This window comes from Panthera uncia, chromosome A2 (assembly GCF_023721935.1).
Source record: "Panthera uncia isolate 11264 chromosome A2, Puncia_PCG_1.0, whole genome shotgun sequence".
NCBI lineage: Eukaryota > Metazoa > Chordata > Mammalia > Carnivora > Felidae > Panthera > Panthera uncia.
Window position 1 is genome coordinate 141,614,533 of NC_064816.1, and position 16,943 is coordinate 141,631,475.

The following is a 16,943-nucleotide window of genomic DNA, read 5'->3' on the forward strand; positions in this document are numbered from 1 at the left end:
ATCGTTATTTAGAAATACGATGTTGGACACTACTCACCACTGATTACGAGCTGGTCAAACAATGCATCAGTCACTCATTCTACGCTACAAAAAGACATCAATGCTTATCAGAAGGAAAAACCTTCGGTGACTGTGAATGAAATCAAACTGATAAATCTCAGGGCTGAGGACAAAGGCAGAGGAAAGGGAAAGAGGGGTTTACTTGCACGCCCATCTTTAAGAAGTTGTTAACACACTGGTTTTTTCTTTTTTTCCATCGACCCAGCCACACCACACACGCACACACATGCATGTGCACCTGTTTCCATTTCTAACACACCCATATATTCCCTTGGGTTGAGAGCTGCTTTACAGGCAGCTTCCTCTAATAATGCAATTTTCGGTATATGGCACTTCTTAGCATTTAAGAAGAATGACTTGTGTATGCAGCACCTGAGGACCAGCTGGGCGCCACAGGACCTAAGTCATTAGTGAACATCACTGTGACTTTAGAAGTGGAGCGTGTCGTACAGAAGTTCTCATTCCACAGCACTTGGGGCTCATTAGTTCACAACACTAGTCCCTGGCATTTAACCTACACTTAACCTGCAATACATTGTTTTCATTGATTTATTTTTAATTTTTTTTTCATGTTCATTCATTTTTGAAGGAGAGAAGAGACAGCGTGAGCGGGAGAGGAGCAGAGAGAGGGAGACACAGAATCCAAAGCAGGCTCCAGGCTCTGAACCGTCAGCACAGAGCCCAACATGGGGCTCGAACTCACAAGCTGTGAGATCATGACCCGAGCCCAAGTCAAGACACTTAACCGACTGAGCCACCCAGGCGCCCCTGTTTTCACTGATTTATTTTTTCTATATACTCCATTGTTTTTGCATTAAACAGAATTTAAGAAAGGTTGATATTTTGTTGCCAAATTAGGCAGTTTTGTGTTTTACTGTGGCCTTAGACTCTGGGTGTGCAATAGCTACAAAGGAGTTCAAGAAAAACTGACAAAGAACCATATTATAGAGAACGTACAATGCCTTTTTAGGTCATATTGTGGTAACTATGCTACTCCTTGAAGCAATTATGTCAATTTCTAACTGAACTTAATGTTGTGTTACCACAAATGAATGTGAGCTTGAGGGCTGAGAATCCCTAAGATTTTTCCTGTTGAAATTATTTAATTATTGACAACTTTTAAGAATTTGTCCTACAAAGCTTTTTTAGGACAAATAATCCATGTAAAGTTGGGGCTTATAAGATTTTTTTATTAAAAAGTTGTCTGTTTCTAATTAAAAAAAATATAAAACATCTTGGAGGAAAAAATGAAATGTGGATAGACCCTAAGACATTTTCACAGAAGAAAAACACACTCAGGGCTTGGTGAGCTATGCAGTTGCTATAATTTAGAAACTTATACCTTAAAACACCAGAGTCCACAAACGTGCTCTAATGGAGGACTACAAAGGGCTAGGGGCATGGTACCAGTACACGGGTTTACAGAAAAGAGCCTTCATTAAGAGATCATGTACGGTGTGGTGCAGAGGGGCCTGGACAGCAGTCAGAAAAGCCTGGCTCTTATTCCCAGTCCTACCGCTAGCAACCTGGAATGTTCACCCCTGCATCGTTGCTTCATCATCTACAAAAGGAGAGACCTGATGTTCTCTCTGACTCCTTCCTACTCTGTGTTTCCATCAGCCTCATCAGCTAAGAGAACAAACACACACACAAAACACATATCTGCTGAGTACAGGATTCTAGATGCTTAACTTAGGACAATTAAATTATGCATTAACAACAACAACAACAACAACAACAAATGGAGGGCTCAGCTCAAACCACTATCCTAACTTTTTGGTGTTTACCCATCCCATGGATATCTTCATATTTTTATACTTATGTCTGCATCAATAAAAGCTAAAGGATGGGGTCTTCCTGAACTTGTCTCTTTAGGTACATGTTCCAAAGTTTCTCTAGGGGATACACCTAGAAGGACGGTCTGCTCACATTAAACCCATCTACACACCTTCAGACCTGCGTTACTCACCCACCACAGCTTCTCGCATTGGAATTTATTCTTAATTCCAGTTCCTACTGATTCTGATCCATGTGGAATTTTTTCCTTCCAACTTGACACTCAACCCAGCTTTGCTTCCCCCACTTTTTGATTAGGGATCATTAGGTACTACTCCAGCCATGCTGCCTCAATCCAACGCCGGCCTCAGGAGCTCTTCAGGTAGATGCATGCCAGCTGTGCCTGGTAGAGGAGATGGCATTCCCACAGATACCCGTATCTTCTGATTTCAAAGGCCACCACTTGATACTTCAACAAGTATTTATTGAGACCTGGCAAGTACTCGCAGAGTCTGAATATCATTTGATTTCCCTATATAGACTCAATGAGTCTGTATTACATTAAAAAGGCTTCAATTGACATTACAATTAACCAGCTGTCATGGGAAACCCCTGTGAAGTTTGGTAACATTTCCAGGGAAGAGGATAAAGGAAACAGGTGTGCACAAGACAAGCAGGCAACCTTCCTGTCCCTACCATCCATCCTATTTCAGGTGTAGGCTAGATTTGGGAGATGAAGAGATTTTCTGCATAGCAATGAGGAACATGAACCTTGTTCCATCAGGTATCATCCTGCCCCCTTCTCCCACTTGAAGGGCCACTACTGACAGACAGTCAGCTATTACTTGTTATATCATGGCCCTGGCAACTCATTTGGTCTCTAAAATCATTCAGAATCTTCAGTCTCTGAATCTGTTACTTTATCTGTAAAAGGGAGGTGAAAGATACCCACCTGCCAGCCTTGTTATAAAATTAAGTCAGAATGTATAGAATATACAGGGGGTCCTGGGTGTCTTGTCAGTTAAACATCCAACTTTGGCTCAGGTCATGATCTCACAGTTCGTAGGTTTGAGCCCTACGTGGGGCTCTGTGCCGACAGCTTGGAGCCTGGAGCCTGCTTCAGATTCTGTGTCTCCCTCTCTCTCTACCCCTCCCCTACTCGAATTCTGTCTCTCTCAAAAAATAAACCCTAAAAAAATTTTTTTAAAAACCACAATGTATAGAATATACATATGCAGTAGGGTTTCCGACCTCTCTCCCTGAATAGGGCTGTAGGACAAAACCAAGAACACAGGCCAAACTCGTCGTAAGGCAGATGTCCACCCAAATAAAAAAGAACCTAATAATAATCAGAGCAATTCAAAGACAGAGGAGCAGTTAAGTAACAAAGTTCAAGCAAGAGTTGTCAGGCCTACTCAATCAAAATGATCTTTCATTAACCTTCTCCCTTCTGACAGAAGAATTACTCCAGTTCAAACAGGAGAAAATACTGTGGCTTTATTATTTTTCTCTAAAATTTAAGACTGTAGACAGTGGTTCATAAAAACATAATACTCAAAATTGGGGCGCCTGGGTGGTTCCGTTGGTTAAGCGTCTAACTCTTGATTTCGGCTCTGGTCACGATCTCACGAAAGGTTTGAGATCGAGCCCTGCATTGGGCTCTGTGCTGACAGCATGGAGCCTGCTTGAGGTTCTCTCTCTTCCTCCCTCTCTGCCCCTCCCTTGCATGTGCACGAGTGTATGCTCACTCGCTCTCTCTCTCTCTCTCTCTCTCTCTCAAAATAAACATTTTAAAAAAAGAGAACACTCAAAATTACTGCCACAAAAATTTATGACAGGTGAAATTATGACAATAAATAAAACAAAAAAAACCCTCTTGTATAATAAAAGAATCCAATTTCATATAGCAATTAATGAATAAGGGTCTAATAAGTTCACCATGAAAGAAAGAAAATCTAAATTAAAGCAAAATCATAATGTGGGCCCTAATGATGTCAATCCTCTTGGCCTTAGGAAGAGAAATTTCAAAAATCATTCTTTCCAAACCCTTCACGCCATGAAAAACATGGCGGTTAATGAGCAGCGCCCGATGGGCTCAAGGCGCTGCCGCTCTGTAAAGTATGGCGACAGCCGCGGCACTGTCTGTTCAGCTGTTCATTTGTTCTCGCTTAGGGGCCACCCAGAAGTAATCCACTTTCCGCATTCTCTTGCAGACAGAGCTTGGTGTAAGTCGTTCTTAGCCACACAAATAAAATGATTATTCACAGCAGTCCTGATCCGGGTTTTTGGGTTTCCTCTGTGACACTTCTTTTACTGAGCAGCATCCATGCCTCCCCAGGCACTCCCTCTTCTGCTCATTTTTATTCCAATGCCAAACCTTGACAGGCATCAAACGTCAGTTCTTTTGCTCTTATCCATCCCAATCAGGAGGAAGCACTAAAAAAAAGGCTTGAAAGTAAGGAACTAAGTCCAGTAACTTCCACTAGGAACCAAGTAATGGCACATGAAGAGACCCTGGCCCCATGCTCACTTACTAGCTGTTTGGGACTCTGGCAAATGACTTAACCTCTTCTGAGGCAGCAAATGAAGAGGCACGATTACATGACCTAAACGGGCTTTTCAAGCATTAGAGTTTTGCTGCCATGAACTCGATACCAGCAGAGATGCACGACGCTTTCGAGAATATGGACCAGCAAATAAGAGCAAAGAGGATGCCAAGAAAAGTCCCATGTGGTTAGATGCAAATCCTACATTTTCTCAGGAATTCAACCTGCCCAAGCAGCCACTTCCAAGGCCACTGCTAACCGCTTACTGAAAGAATCATGAAGCAGTCTCCACAGGATGCTGTATTAAAAAAAAAAAAAAAAAAAAAAAAAGTACAATTTCTATTTTCAAGGAAGTTTCAGAAACTGGGTTAAATCAAGTAGAATAGATTTCTCACCTTAGACTTTTAAAATGCTAAAAGCATGCTGTGAATTTCCAAGAGAGGTATTAGAACACGGCATTTTCCCAGAATTCTTTTTTACACGGCAAATCCTGCAGGTACAGCGTTCCCAGGAATACACTCAAGACACTGCTGTTCTGACCAATTAAGTGTCCACTGTGAGACCGTAAAAATGAATGGACTTGAAGCATCGCCCAGGGCACCACCAGGAGCCCCGGCAGCAGGTCAAGGTCCCCCACCTACTGCAGGTTCTGCTGCCAACTCATTGTTTGCACCGCACCTGCTTTACCAGCCTCCCCAGACCTGCTGGTTCGCCCCTGTGCTCCCGGCATCGGCTGCCAGCCTGCCCACTCCACCCTCGCCCCGCGCATGGCACACAGCCACCTCGAGTCTCTGTTCTCCTGTCTAAATTGTGCAGAAAGGCTGGCTGTGGAGGCTGCCCCCATGTGACAATCCGAATAATTCAGAACCTTCATCCCACTAACATCCTAATTTCTACATTATCACGTAATAGAAATGGGGGTGGGGAATGTTCTGCAGTTGCTGCACAGTGATGAGAATTCTAAAAAAAAAATCCCAAATTTTCTTGAAATTTCCTTCGGTGTAGATAGAACTGAAGAAACTGAATCACACAGTTTCTCTTCGAAATATCCTCTTTTCATAGAAATGTCCTAATTAGCAAATGACAATGAAGCAAACACTGGAAATGAGAGGAACAACACGGCTTTCTTTGAAATTAAGAAGAAACGCTTTTCTGATAAGTATTATTGACTGAGAAACAGTTAACATGTTTGTCAGTTTCAAAAAGCCACAAATGAATTTCTCTGAAAAACCCAACGTCTTTTTGAAAAAAATCCACAAAATTGGGGCTCTGCCAAAGCATGAATGTTACAAAACCATGTGCCACATGCCCTTTATGTTCCACATTAATTACTAAAGCAAGGATTAAGCTCCTGGCGATCTGAAGTCAGAAAGATCAGACATGGATTCAAATGCTGGCTCTGATACGTGGGCAAGTTGCTTCGTTTTTATTCAACCTCCGTCTCCTAATCCCTCACCAAGGAACAAGAATACCAAGTTCACAGGAGTGTTAAGAGTTTAAATAAAATTGAATTTGCCTAGGAGATGAGGGACCCACAATAGTTAGAATTAGGTTTGGCTGAGGGTGTCTTCAAGCCCAAAGTAGTTGTGACCTAAACAGGAGAAGTTTCTTTCTTTCTCAGGCGAGTGTGGCCCTCTACTTATTTTACTGCTGTGACGTCAACTCCGTGGCTCAAGATGGCGGCATCCACATTCTAGGAAGCGGAATGGGAAAGGCATAAATAAAGAGAGGGCAGAGGGGGGGGGACACATACTGTCCCTTAAGGAAGGTTCTAGAAAAGACCACATGATAATATGCCTCCCACTAACGAGAATTTAGTCATATGGCCATAAAGCAGCCAAGCACCCCCATATCAACTAGTGACTCTATAAAGATGGGTGTTATGGACACTGAGGGGACAACCCGCAGGCTTGGCCGCAAAACCCAGTAATGGCTCATTTCTCGTCTTGAATGGCTTTGTTGTCCGGCAGGAATGACACTCAGCCTGTACACACTGGTACGGCCACACCAGTTGTGCAAGGCTGGCATCTATTCTGAATGTGTGAACTCCTGTGCTGTGCCGGTCATTCAGTATTTTGAAAATTATCCTTGCCTTTGGGAAGTCATTGCCTCAAACTCCCACCACAAACAAGATTTCCTTTGGTTTTTTGGGTTTTTGTTTTTTTTTTTTAATGTTTATTTTTGACAGACAGACAGAGCATGAACGGGGGAGGGGAGAGAGAGAGGGAGACACAGAATCTGAAGCAGGCTCCAGGATCCGAGCTGTCAGTACAGAGCCAGACGCGGGGCTCGAACTCACAGACCGTGAGATCATGACCCAAGCGGAAGTCAGACGCTCAACCGACTGAGCCACCCAGGTGCCCCAAACAAGATTTCCTTTGTAACGCTTGTAGTTTAGGGCATAATTTTTCCTTAACTAGTTTTCCCTTAGTTTGCTTTCCTGAAAAAGCACAAATCCCAGCCACTTGCTTTCATAGAAGAAGATCAATCCTGCTGAACTACAGGATTCTGTTTTCAAAACCTAACACTTGGTTTTGACTATCTGGGCACTCCATTTTTGATGTCACAGTCGCCTGGAAGCTGAAATATGGAGACGTGATGGTGGAGGAAAGGAGGTTTGTCCCTTGTGCCCACGCCCCACATTGTTGGACTGTCCCACCTCTTGGTCCCTGACAGTGGCTGTAAGCAAAGGATGGAGGTCCCTGACAGAGGCTGTAAGCAAAGGACCGGGCAGTGTCGATGACCAAGTCCATGTTCAGTGTGTGTGTGACTTTTATGTGGGTGCCGTGTGCTGACTAAGCTGTGGTATGTCCCTATTCAAATTAAACTCAATTAACACCAGTATTCATCTTCCTGAAAGACTGTAAATGAAGCAGGGTGCCCCAGACCTGGAACAACTTCTTTTCAACCTCATCTTTCTGGGATAATTATTTCCAAGAGTTTAAATCAGCATTTCCTAAGCCGTGTTCCATGTGAGTTAAGAGAGGTTGCGTGGAAAAAAAATAGTTCAGTACTATGAGTATTTTTTTCTCCTAAAATGTATTAAGTTATATGTAATAAAACAGTTGCAAACAGCTTTAATTACTGCAAAATAACCAGCCTGTGAGAAATGGTCTGCCTAGCCCGGGTCCTGGCATGCCAGGAGGCCTCACGAGGTTTCATCTGATGGTCACGTGAAACTTCAGACCAGCCCTCTGCCCTATAAATCTATGTAATTCCTTCTGTCCTAAGTGACCCTTACCTCCTAAACCACCTATTCTGTATCCCGCACATTTTAAGGATGTATTTTGTTTTTTTCCTTCATTTTATTTATTAATTTTTGTATTAACATAAGCACATAGTCACAAGGTACATAAAGAAAGGGCAGAGAGCAAAAAAGTCATTCTGTCATACCTGTCTCCCTCTTACACCATCTACATTCCCACAGGCAACTTTTCTTCCTGTGTCCTATGAATCTGTCCAGATTACATATTTCCTAACATAAATGTCAACATAAATACATCTATTTTCCACAAAAGGGTGCATTTCCAATAGTCTGTTCTTTTCTCGATTTAAAAAGTTTAAACATAATACGTTGTCAGCACCCACAGTAACTGAACAGTTTGTTACTAAACACTTTTACTGCAAGTTGAGCAGTGACACCTACTGTATGTATAGATGCAGTTTAATAGCGTATATGCGTTGCCAATTATCAAAATAATATTCTCACCTTGCAATGCTATCAGTACCAATATTCTTTCCCACAATTAACTTACTACGGAACACTAATTCTCAAAGATAGTAGGAGGACATGCGTCTTCAAAGGGGAGGATGAGAATCTTGACCGGGAAGGGCATGGAAGTACGAGCTCTCCAGTCACTTCCACAAATTCTCAGACATCCTCCTGGACAGAGTCCCCCACCCTCTACCTGTGGAAAAATCACTGCATTTAAATGAGAAATGGACTTGAAGAAAGTTTCTTTTTTTTTTTTTACCTTTTTATTTATTTTTGAGACAGGGAGAGACAGAGCATGAACAGGGGAGGGTCAGAGAGGGGGAGACACAGAATCCGAAACAGGCTCCAGGCTCTGAGCCGTCAGCACAGAGCCCGACGCGGGGCTCGAACTCACGGACCGCGAGATCGTGACCTGAGGTGAAGTCGGACGCTTAACCGACTGAGCCACCCAGGCGCCCCTTGAAGAAAGTTTCTTCCGTGAAATGACAATGTTCCAGATCCACGCTATCCACCAGCCACACGTGGCTAATGGACATTTGAAATGTGGCTAGTACAACTGAGGAACTAAATGTTTAATTTCAATTTAAATAACCACATGTGCCTAGTGGCTACCATTTTGGACAGTGCTGGTCTACTGAATAGTGAGCATACTAAACAGGAGAAGGTTATAATCCCTGTTACAAAACAGAAATAACAGGAAGTGTGTGAGTGTGTGTGTGTGTGTGTGTGTGTGTGTGTGTGCACGTGTGCACGCAGGTGTATATGTCAATTTAAGCTCAAACTACGGCTCCTGAACCTTCCTTCTTTACATACCCAAGGCTGAGTGGACGATTTCCAAAATTAATTTGTTTAGTTAAAACTGGAACAAGCATTAGGATGTGTTGCGATTACCTCTAAAATCTGAAATTAAAAGATTTTTAATGTACTAAATCTCTATGTTTGATTATGCACCCTGTTTTAAAATTTTCCTGGCATGATGCTGTGTGTGGATCACACCAAATTAACAGTTTCTCTGTTAGGTGGAAAAAACAAATTGCAGAAGAGTATGTACAATATTATGCCAACTGCACAGATATGTGTATGTGTGTGTGCATGCACGTATATATAACACACACACACATTTGTATATGAATAGAATTCATCGAAAACAGTGCCATTCGATAGCACATTCTGTGATGATGGAAATGCTGTCTATTCTGTCCAACACGGTTGCAGCTAGTCATGGCTACTGAACACCCGAAACATAGCCGGTATGTATGACTGAGGAATTGAGTGTTTAGTTGTACTTAATTGTAACTGAGTAAATTTGAAAAGCCACAAGTGGCAAATGGCTGCCTCATTAGACGGCACAGGTCTAGGGGCGCCTGGGTGGCTCAGTTGGTTAAGCGTCCAACTCTTGGTTTCGGCTCACGTCATGACCTCACAGTTTGTGAGTCTGAGCCCCATGTCAGGCTCTGTGCCGACAGTGCGGAGCCTGCTTGGGCTTCTCTCTCTTCCTCTCCCTCTCTGCCCCTCTGCTGTTCTCTCTCTCTCAAAATGAAAAAATACACGTAAAAAAAATTTTTTTAAAAAAAGAAACCATGGGTCTAGTAGAATAAAACCCAAGCTTTCAAATGGATACCTCAAAGGGGTTTCTTCTGGAGGGAGAAAAGTAAACTTTTACTTAAACCTTACACACCGCTGTAGCGTTTGAATTTAATTACTTAGTTTTGTACACCTGGCGTGCATAGCTCACGAAAGAAATAAATCGGAAGGGAAGGGGTTTCATCTTGGGCTGCTGTAACAGAACACCGCAGTCTGGCTAGCTTAAACAACATGAACTTATTTCTCCCAGTTCTGGAGGCATGGAGTCCAAGATCAGGGCGCCAGCAGCGTTGGGCCCTGGTGAGCGCTCTCTTCTTGTGCGGGTGGCCGCCTTCTCACTGTGTCCTCACGGGGCACGAGGGGAGAGAGCTCTGGTCGCTCCTCTTCTTACATGGACACCAATCCCATCACGAGGACCCCACTCTTATGACCCTCAGATAGAAGCCGAATCACCCAAAGGCCCACCTCGTAACCCTGTAACGTTGGGGTCAGGTCACACCCCACAACGGATCTCTCAGCAAAAGGTACCGGCTCCACCTTCAGTGTCCCCAGTCCAACCACCTCTTACAACCCCCACTGCTACCAACCCAGTCTTCTCAGCCACCACCTCTCACCTAGACCACGGCACACATCCACTCCTGGCCCCCGACCCCAGCCCCACAGCATCCAAAGTGACCTTTTAGGAATGGAAAGTCCTAGCACATCTTTCCCTCTGGAGACAGGCTCCCCCATGCCACTGGGAATCAAATCCCAAGTGCCCACCACGTAGGCCTTCTGTGGTACCTCTCCCACTTCATTTCTGAACGCTCTTTCCTTCGCTGGCTGCTCTGCTCCAGCATCAACCCTGCAGCCAACGGAGCTGTTCCTCTGACATGGCTCACGTCAGGCCTCCGAAAGTGCAGTTCCCGGTGCCTGGAAGGCCCTTCCTTACTTCATTCAGTGCTACAGACTGAACGTTCGTGTTCCCCCAGGACTTCTGTGTTGAAACCCTAATTCCCAATGTGACAGTATTTGTAAATGGGACCTTTTGGGAGTGATTTGGTCACGAGGGTGGAGAATTAGTGCCCTTGCAAGAGAAGACACACGAGAAATGATCTCTCCCCGCTCCCCCCCCCCCCCCCCCCCGCCATGTAAGGACGTAGCAAGAAGGCAGCTGTCTGAAACGGGGAAGGGCGTTCTCACCAAGAAGCCTACCCTGCTGGCTCCCTGATCTCAGATTTCCAGTATCCAAAACTGTGACACATAAAAGTCTATTGTTAGGCCACCCAGTTGATGCTATTGTCACAGCAGCCCAAAATGAGCAAGACACTCAGGTCTCTGGTTAAATATGACCTCCCCGGTAAGACCTGATGACTTAGCTAAACAGCAACATACCCCCCCCCCCCCCACCCCACCGCTCCCTACCTAGCCTTTACTCAGCTTTACCTTCCTCACGGCATTTATCATCATCTGACAACACATCCCATGTTCACTGGCTTACCGGGCGCCTCCCACACCAGAACAAAAGTTCAAAGCGGGCAGAGAGCTGAGTGATGCCAGCAAGATGGGGACATAGGTTGTTCCTGACTTCACACCCCATGACAACAACTAACATCTGTTCAAGAACAAGACACCACTGAGAGAATCCCGGAACACAGGGGTGAGGCTGAAGTGCCCCCTGCACCTCGGAGACCAAGCCAGACTGCATCAGAAGGAGAAGAGAAGCAGCCGCATGTTGACCACGCTGCCCCGCCCCCGGGCCAGTGCAGCCCACGGAGAGGTCTCCTATGGGCCACCAGTTCCTCCAGTGGGAAAAGAGAACCCAGGAGGGACAGACAGCACGCCCGGCCCTGTGGGTCACTTTTAGGAGCCCCCTACTGTGATCTCCCACCACGAGGATCGCAGGGGAATCCGAGGGGCTCAAACACTGGGACTCTGACTGTGATGGAGGCTAGGGCAGGGGCTTCCAACAACCAGCACAAGGATCTTGACAGATGGAAGTTCATACCTGCAGGGTCCTAAGAGTAATCCCAACCAGTGGCTTTGCTCATCTGCAGAACCAAGTTGGGGGCGCACCCTGACTGGGGAACTTGGCAGGGTGCAGATCTGCCTGACTCGGATCCCCAGATGAGGAATCTTTCCACCCCAAGAGCCCAGTTTGCCCACACCCAGGGGACCTGTGGAAAGGGTCTTCCAGACCCTGGACCAGAGTTGTGACCAGAGTGCTGGGGACAACTCCCGGAAGCTGTGTAGCCCAGCAACACTCCGGCTGAGAGGCAGAGGTTCTGAGAGGCTCACCCCCAGAGCAAAGCCAGTACCAGGTATGGAGGCAGGGGGATTAATTCAGAGCCAAGGCTGAATGTAGCTTCTGGCCCCTCCCAACCAGAGCGCCTGTCTGGGGAAACTGAATTAGTCTAGAGTGGACCTTCCCGCTCCCGCCCAGGCAAGGGGGCTGGGGCATAGCTTCGCACACTGTGAAGACGGTCTTCTGGCCCCATCTGACCAGAAGGGCTGGTGACAACTCCTGGAAGCTGTACAGCCCAGCACAGCTCAGGCCAAGAGAAGAGCACTCGGAGTCAACAGTTTGCAGAGCAAAGTCAGAGACCCTATTCGGCCAGGGAACTTGGGGTACAGATCAGCTCCAGTGAAGACAACAAACAGAGCCTGACTGGTTTTACATTTACTTCTCCCACTGTGCCCAGGCAGGGAATTCACAGCCCTGCTCATCGCTGAATACAGCCCTCAGGCTGTCCCACCAGGGAACCTAACTGGAGCACCTGGGAAGCTTCAAAGCCCATTCAACAGCTCTACATACAACACCACCTGAACAGAGAGCAAAGCCCACGGCTTCTCCCGTTGGTAGAGCAAAACAGGTGGCCTCACCCAGGCAGGGAATTCAGGCACACTTTGGGCTGATTTAGGTCTCCAGGCAATGAGGTATACGGGCCCTGGGGCCCTTCCTGCTGCCCTGCCAGAGCAGGGAAGCTAGTTCACAGACCCATCTAAGACTCAATACAGTACCCAATTCCGACCATTTCTGACCAGAGAATCCAGGCAGTAACAGAAACCGTCCTACGGCCTCTCTGGCACGGGAACTAAGCCAGCAGTCCTACCCAACTGTTCTCAGCCAGTGACAGACACCCCCAACCCACATTCTCAGAGCTTAAACAGCTGCCTCCCCCCAAAATAGACCATAAGAGCAGGTCCCACCTGCCCCAAGATATTACCAGCAGACACACCCAGTAACTCAAATTGAGGTGACTGGTGAAGAATTCTCTCTGCCAGAGCAAATCTGAAAAGTCTGGAAGAGGAGCCCCATTATTTAAATATGCTGATATCAACATAAGGAATCGATGATCATGGAAAATCAGGTAAATATGACACCATGAAAGGTAAATAATAAGCTCCCATTACTTACCCTAAAGAAACAGAGATCTATGAACTGTTAGCCAAAGAATTCAGAGTAATTGTCTTAAAGTTTAGTGAACTTCAAGAAAATACAGACAGCTACACAAAATTAGGAAAACACCACATGAACAAAATGAGAATTTTGATAAAATAGCAACTATCAGGGGGAGGGCCTGGGTGGCTCAGTCAGTTGAGCATCTGGCTTCGGCACAGGTCATGATCTCATGGTTTGTGGGTTCAAGCCCTGTGTCGGGCTCTGTGCTGACAGCTCGGAGCCTGGAGCCTGCTTCAGATTCTGTGTCTCCCTTTCTCTCTCCCCCTTCCCCGCTTGCCACTCTATCTCTGTCTCTCTCAAAAAATACATGAACATTAAAAAAAAAAAAATAGTAATAATAAAAAGAAGAAAATAGCAACCACCAAAAAAATAAAATAAAAACAAACCCAAAACCTAGACTTAAAAAATACCTAACTGGGGGTGCCTGGGTGGCTCAGTCAGTTGGGCTTCCAACTCTTGGTTTCCGCTCAGGTCATGATCTCACGGTTCATGAGTTCGAGTCCCACGTCAGGCTCCTCACTGACAGTGTGGAGCCTGCTTGGGATTCTCTGTCTCCCTCTCTCTCTGCCCCTCCCTTGCTCACTCCTTCTTTCTCTCAAAATAAATAATAAATGAACATTAAAAAAAAAGAAAAACACATAACTGAACAAAAGAATTCAGTTTTGAAAGTAGACTCAACCACACAGAAAGAAGAATCCGTAACCTGGAGGATAGGGCACTGGAAATTATGCAGTCAGAGGAACAAAAAGAAAAAAAATATAAAAGACTGAAGAAGGCCTATGGGAAGACAAGGAAAGGATTTTAAAAGCAGCAAGAGAAAAGAGAGAAGGTACATACAAGGGAACCCCCAAAGGGGCTCCTGGGTGGCTCAGCTGGTTAACTGTCCAACTCTTGGTCTCAGCTCAGGTCTTCATCTCAGGGTTGTGAGTTCAAGCCCTGAGTTGGGTTCTGCATGGGACATGAAGTCTACTTTAAAAAATAAAAAAGGAACTCCCATAAGACTATCAGTGAATCTCTGAACAGAAGCTTTTCAGGCCAGAAGAGTACAGTATATTAAAAATACTGAAAGAAAATAACTATCAACCAAGAATTCTGTACCTGGCAAAGCTGTCCTTCAGAAATGGAGGAACACTTTCCAGAACGAACAAAAGCTGAAGGAGTTCATTACCACCAGACCTGCCTTCCAAGAAATGCTAAAGGCAATGCTTTGAGTGAAAGGAAAAGAATGCTAATTAATACCAACAAAAAAACAACACAAAAAGGTAGTGTAATCCTCACTGGTAATGGCAAATATACAGTCACAGATTCTGCTGGCAAGATGCTAACAGTGGTGCATAATTCACTCACCAACTCCAGTTTAAAAGTGAAAAAAAAAAAAAGTGGGCAGAGGTGCTGTTTGGTGCCCTGTTCTATCCCATGTCCAGCACTCAGAGCAGTGCCTAGTGGGCAGCGATGCTGAATAAACCACTGAATAAATTCACTAAGTAGTTCTCACAGAACCATTTCTTAGAATAATCTGCGAACTGGCTGTCTGGAGTGAAGCAATAAAAACAAAAGGAGTCAAAGTGGGAGAGAGGGTGGGAACTACATTGATCAGAACATAGGAAACTGAAGCTAGTCCCTTAGAAAGAACCGAGGCCCCGTTCATGTCAGCACCCCAGGCCCAGCCCAGGATGTGAGCAGTTTAGGCTCCCAGGAAGGATGAACACAGGTGCTGGTCTCGGGCTAACTGCAAGAGATAAAATTGTACCATTAACAGTAACACTGTTCTCTTCAGTGATCCAGAAAGTAGTTCCTTTATACCCTCTGTGACAAATAACCCTATTTTTTTTCTCCTTCGGCTGTAAAGTACTTAAAATTTCAAACCTATAGTGAAGTAGAAGTTTGAATCTGGCTCTTAAGAAGGTAACAGAGGGGCGCCTGGGTGGCTCAGTCGGTTAAGCATCCAACTTCGGCTCAGATCATGATCCTGCTGTTCGTGAGTTCGAGTCCCGCATCAGGCTCTGTGCTGACAGCTCAGAGCCTGGAGCCTGCTCCAGATTCTGTGTCTCCCTCTCTCTCTTTGCCCCTCTCCCACTCGTGCTTTGTCTCTCTCTCTCTCTCTCTCTCTCTCTCTCTCTCTCCCAAAAATAAACGTTAAAAAAAATTTAAGAAAAAGAAGTTAACAGGGAGGCTTGTAAGATATTCTTGTAAGAATATGTTATGCATCAGAATCCTAGTGATAACAAATGCACTGTAAACTGAATAAGGTAATATAATTTCAGGCAATGCCACTGAAATAACGGAAGAATAAAAAACACTACGACTAATGGTTTCTAGCTAGTTAGAGTTCTCCCCATGCCTAATATTCAATGTGTTGAGAGTCTATTATTAGACCTTGAATTCTACTGTTCAGGGTCAGCCCTCCAACAGAGGCAATGTGGCAGAGGAGGAAAACTGTATTCACAGTGAGCTTTTGCAGCTCAAATGTCGGGCTGTCTTTCCCACTGGGTAACTTGCTGTTTAAGTGACCTTGACCAAATGATGTCACCTCTCAGAACCTCAGTTTTCAGCTCCATAAAATAAAGGCAAAAGAAAAAAAAAATGAGCAACTTCACAGGATTTTTTAAAGATTATATGAAGCGATGTAAATGAAATGCTCAGCCTACACTTTAACAGTCTTCATCATAATACACTGGAATGACACATCTCAATGTTTCTCTCCTATGATCACCAGAAAGGCAGCTCTGTCATTGTCCTAGTGCTTACAGCCTCCCCAAGGGACCAGCTCTGGAACTAAATAGTGAATTAACCGATGATCAATGTCTACTAAATGTTCCTATCTTTACGAAGAAATAATACAAAACAAGGGAAAGGGGCGTGGAATGAGGGAGTAAGGAGCCATGCAGAGGCAGCAATTAGAAGGAGCAACAGGGGAGTGGGCAGCAGCCCTCCAGAGCAGGTCAGAGAATGAGTACAAAGAAGTGTAAAGAAGAAGATCTGGGGGGTGCCTGGGTGGCTCAGCTGGTTAAGCACTAGACTTCAGCTCAGGACGTGATCTCACGGTTTGTGGGTTCGAGCCCCGCGTCGGGCTCTGTCCTGATAGCTCAGAGACTGGAGCCTGCTTCGGATTCTGTGTCTCCCTCTCTCTCTGCCCCTACCCCGCTTGCACTCTATCTCTGTCTCTCTCAAAAAATACATAAACATTAAAAAAAAAAAAAAGGTCTGGGGTCCACTCGGCAGAAGCAGGAGCCAAAACGCTCGCCTCACTACACCTCGATAATCTGCAAAGGCACCGGGGAGCCACCGAAGAGGACACATGTAGCACACTGTAATAGTAGCAAAACCCATCTATCTGGGAAACTCCTGCCTATTTCTAACCTGAAAGATGTCAATCACACTCTCCCCCACGTGCATGCAGAATAAACCATGGGGGACTATTTCTGCAGAGGGCAGAACCATTCAGCAGCCAAGGGAGATGGCTACTGAACACGGCTCAGCACACGGTAGCCAGATCACAGAGCCGAGCCCCGTGGCCACACGAGCACGCACACACGCAGGCACACAGCATGAGTGCACTAGGGGCCTGCCCCCCTACAGTAAATCCCAGCTTTCTCCAGCAGAAGGCAAAGGACGGCAGTGTGAAAATGTTTTACTGTACTTGAAAAAGGAAACAGACATCTTGTAGTTGCCTTTTGACAGAAGTCAGCTTGACAAGAGATGAAACCACACAGATGACTCAGACAGTATGAAAAGCAGAAGAAAAAGCAAGAGGCTGTCAGCTCACGGACACCAAGGGGAAAGGAGGAGGCTCAGGGGCAGGTAGGACTGACAGTCCTAC

At 45.4% G+C, this 16,943-nt stretch overlaps 1 pseudogene; it reads left to right on the forward strand.

Annotated features, from left to right (window-relative positions):
* The window catches only part of LOC125930470 (uncharacterized), a 53,711-nt pseudogene that overhangs the window by 20,038 nt on the left and 16,730 nt on the right, over positions 1 to 16,943 (forward strand).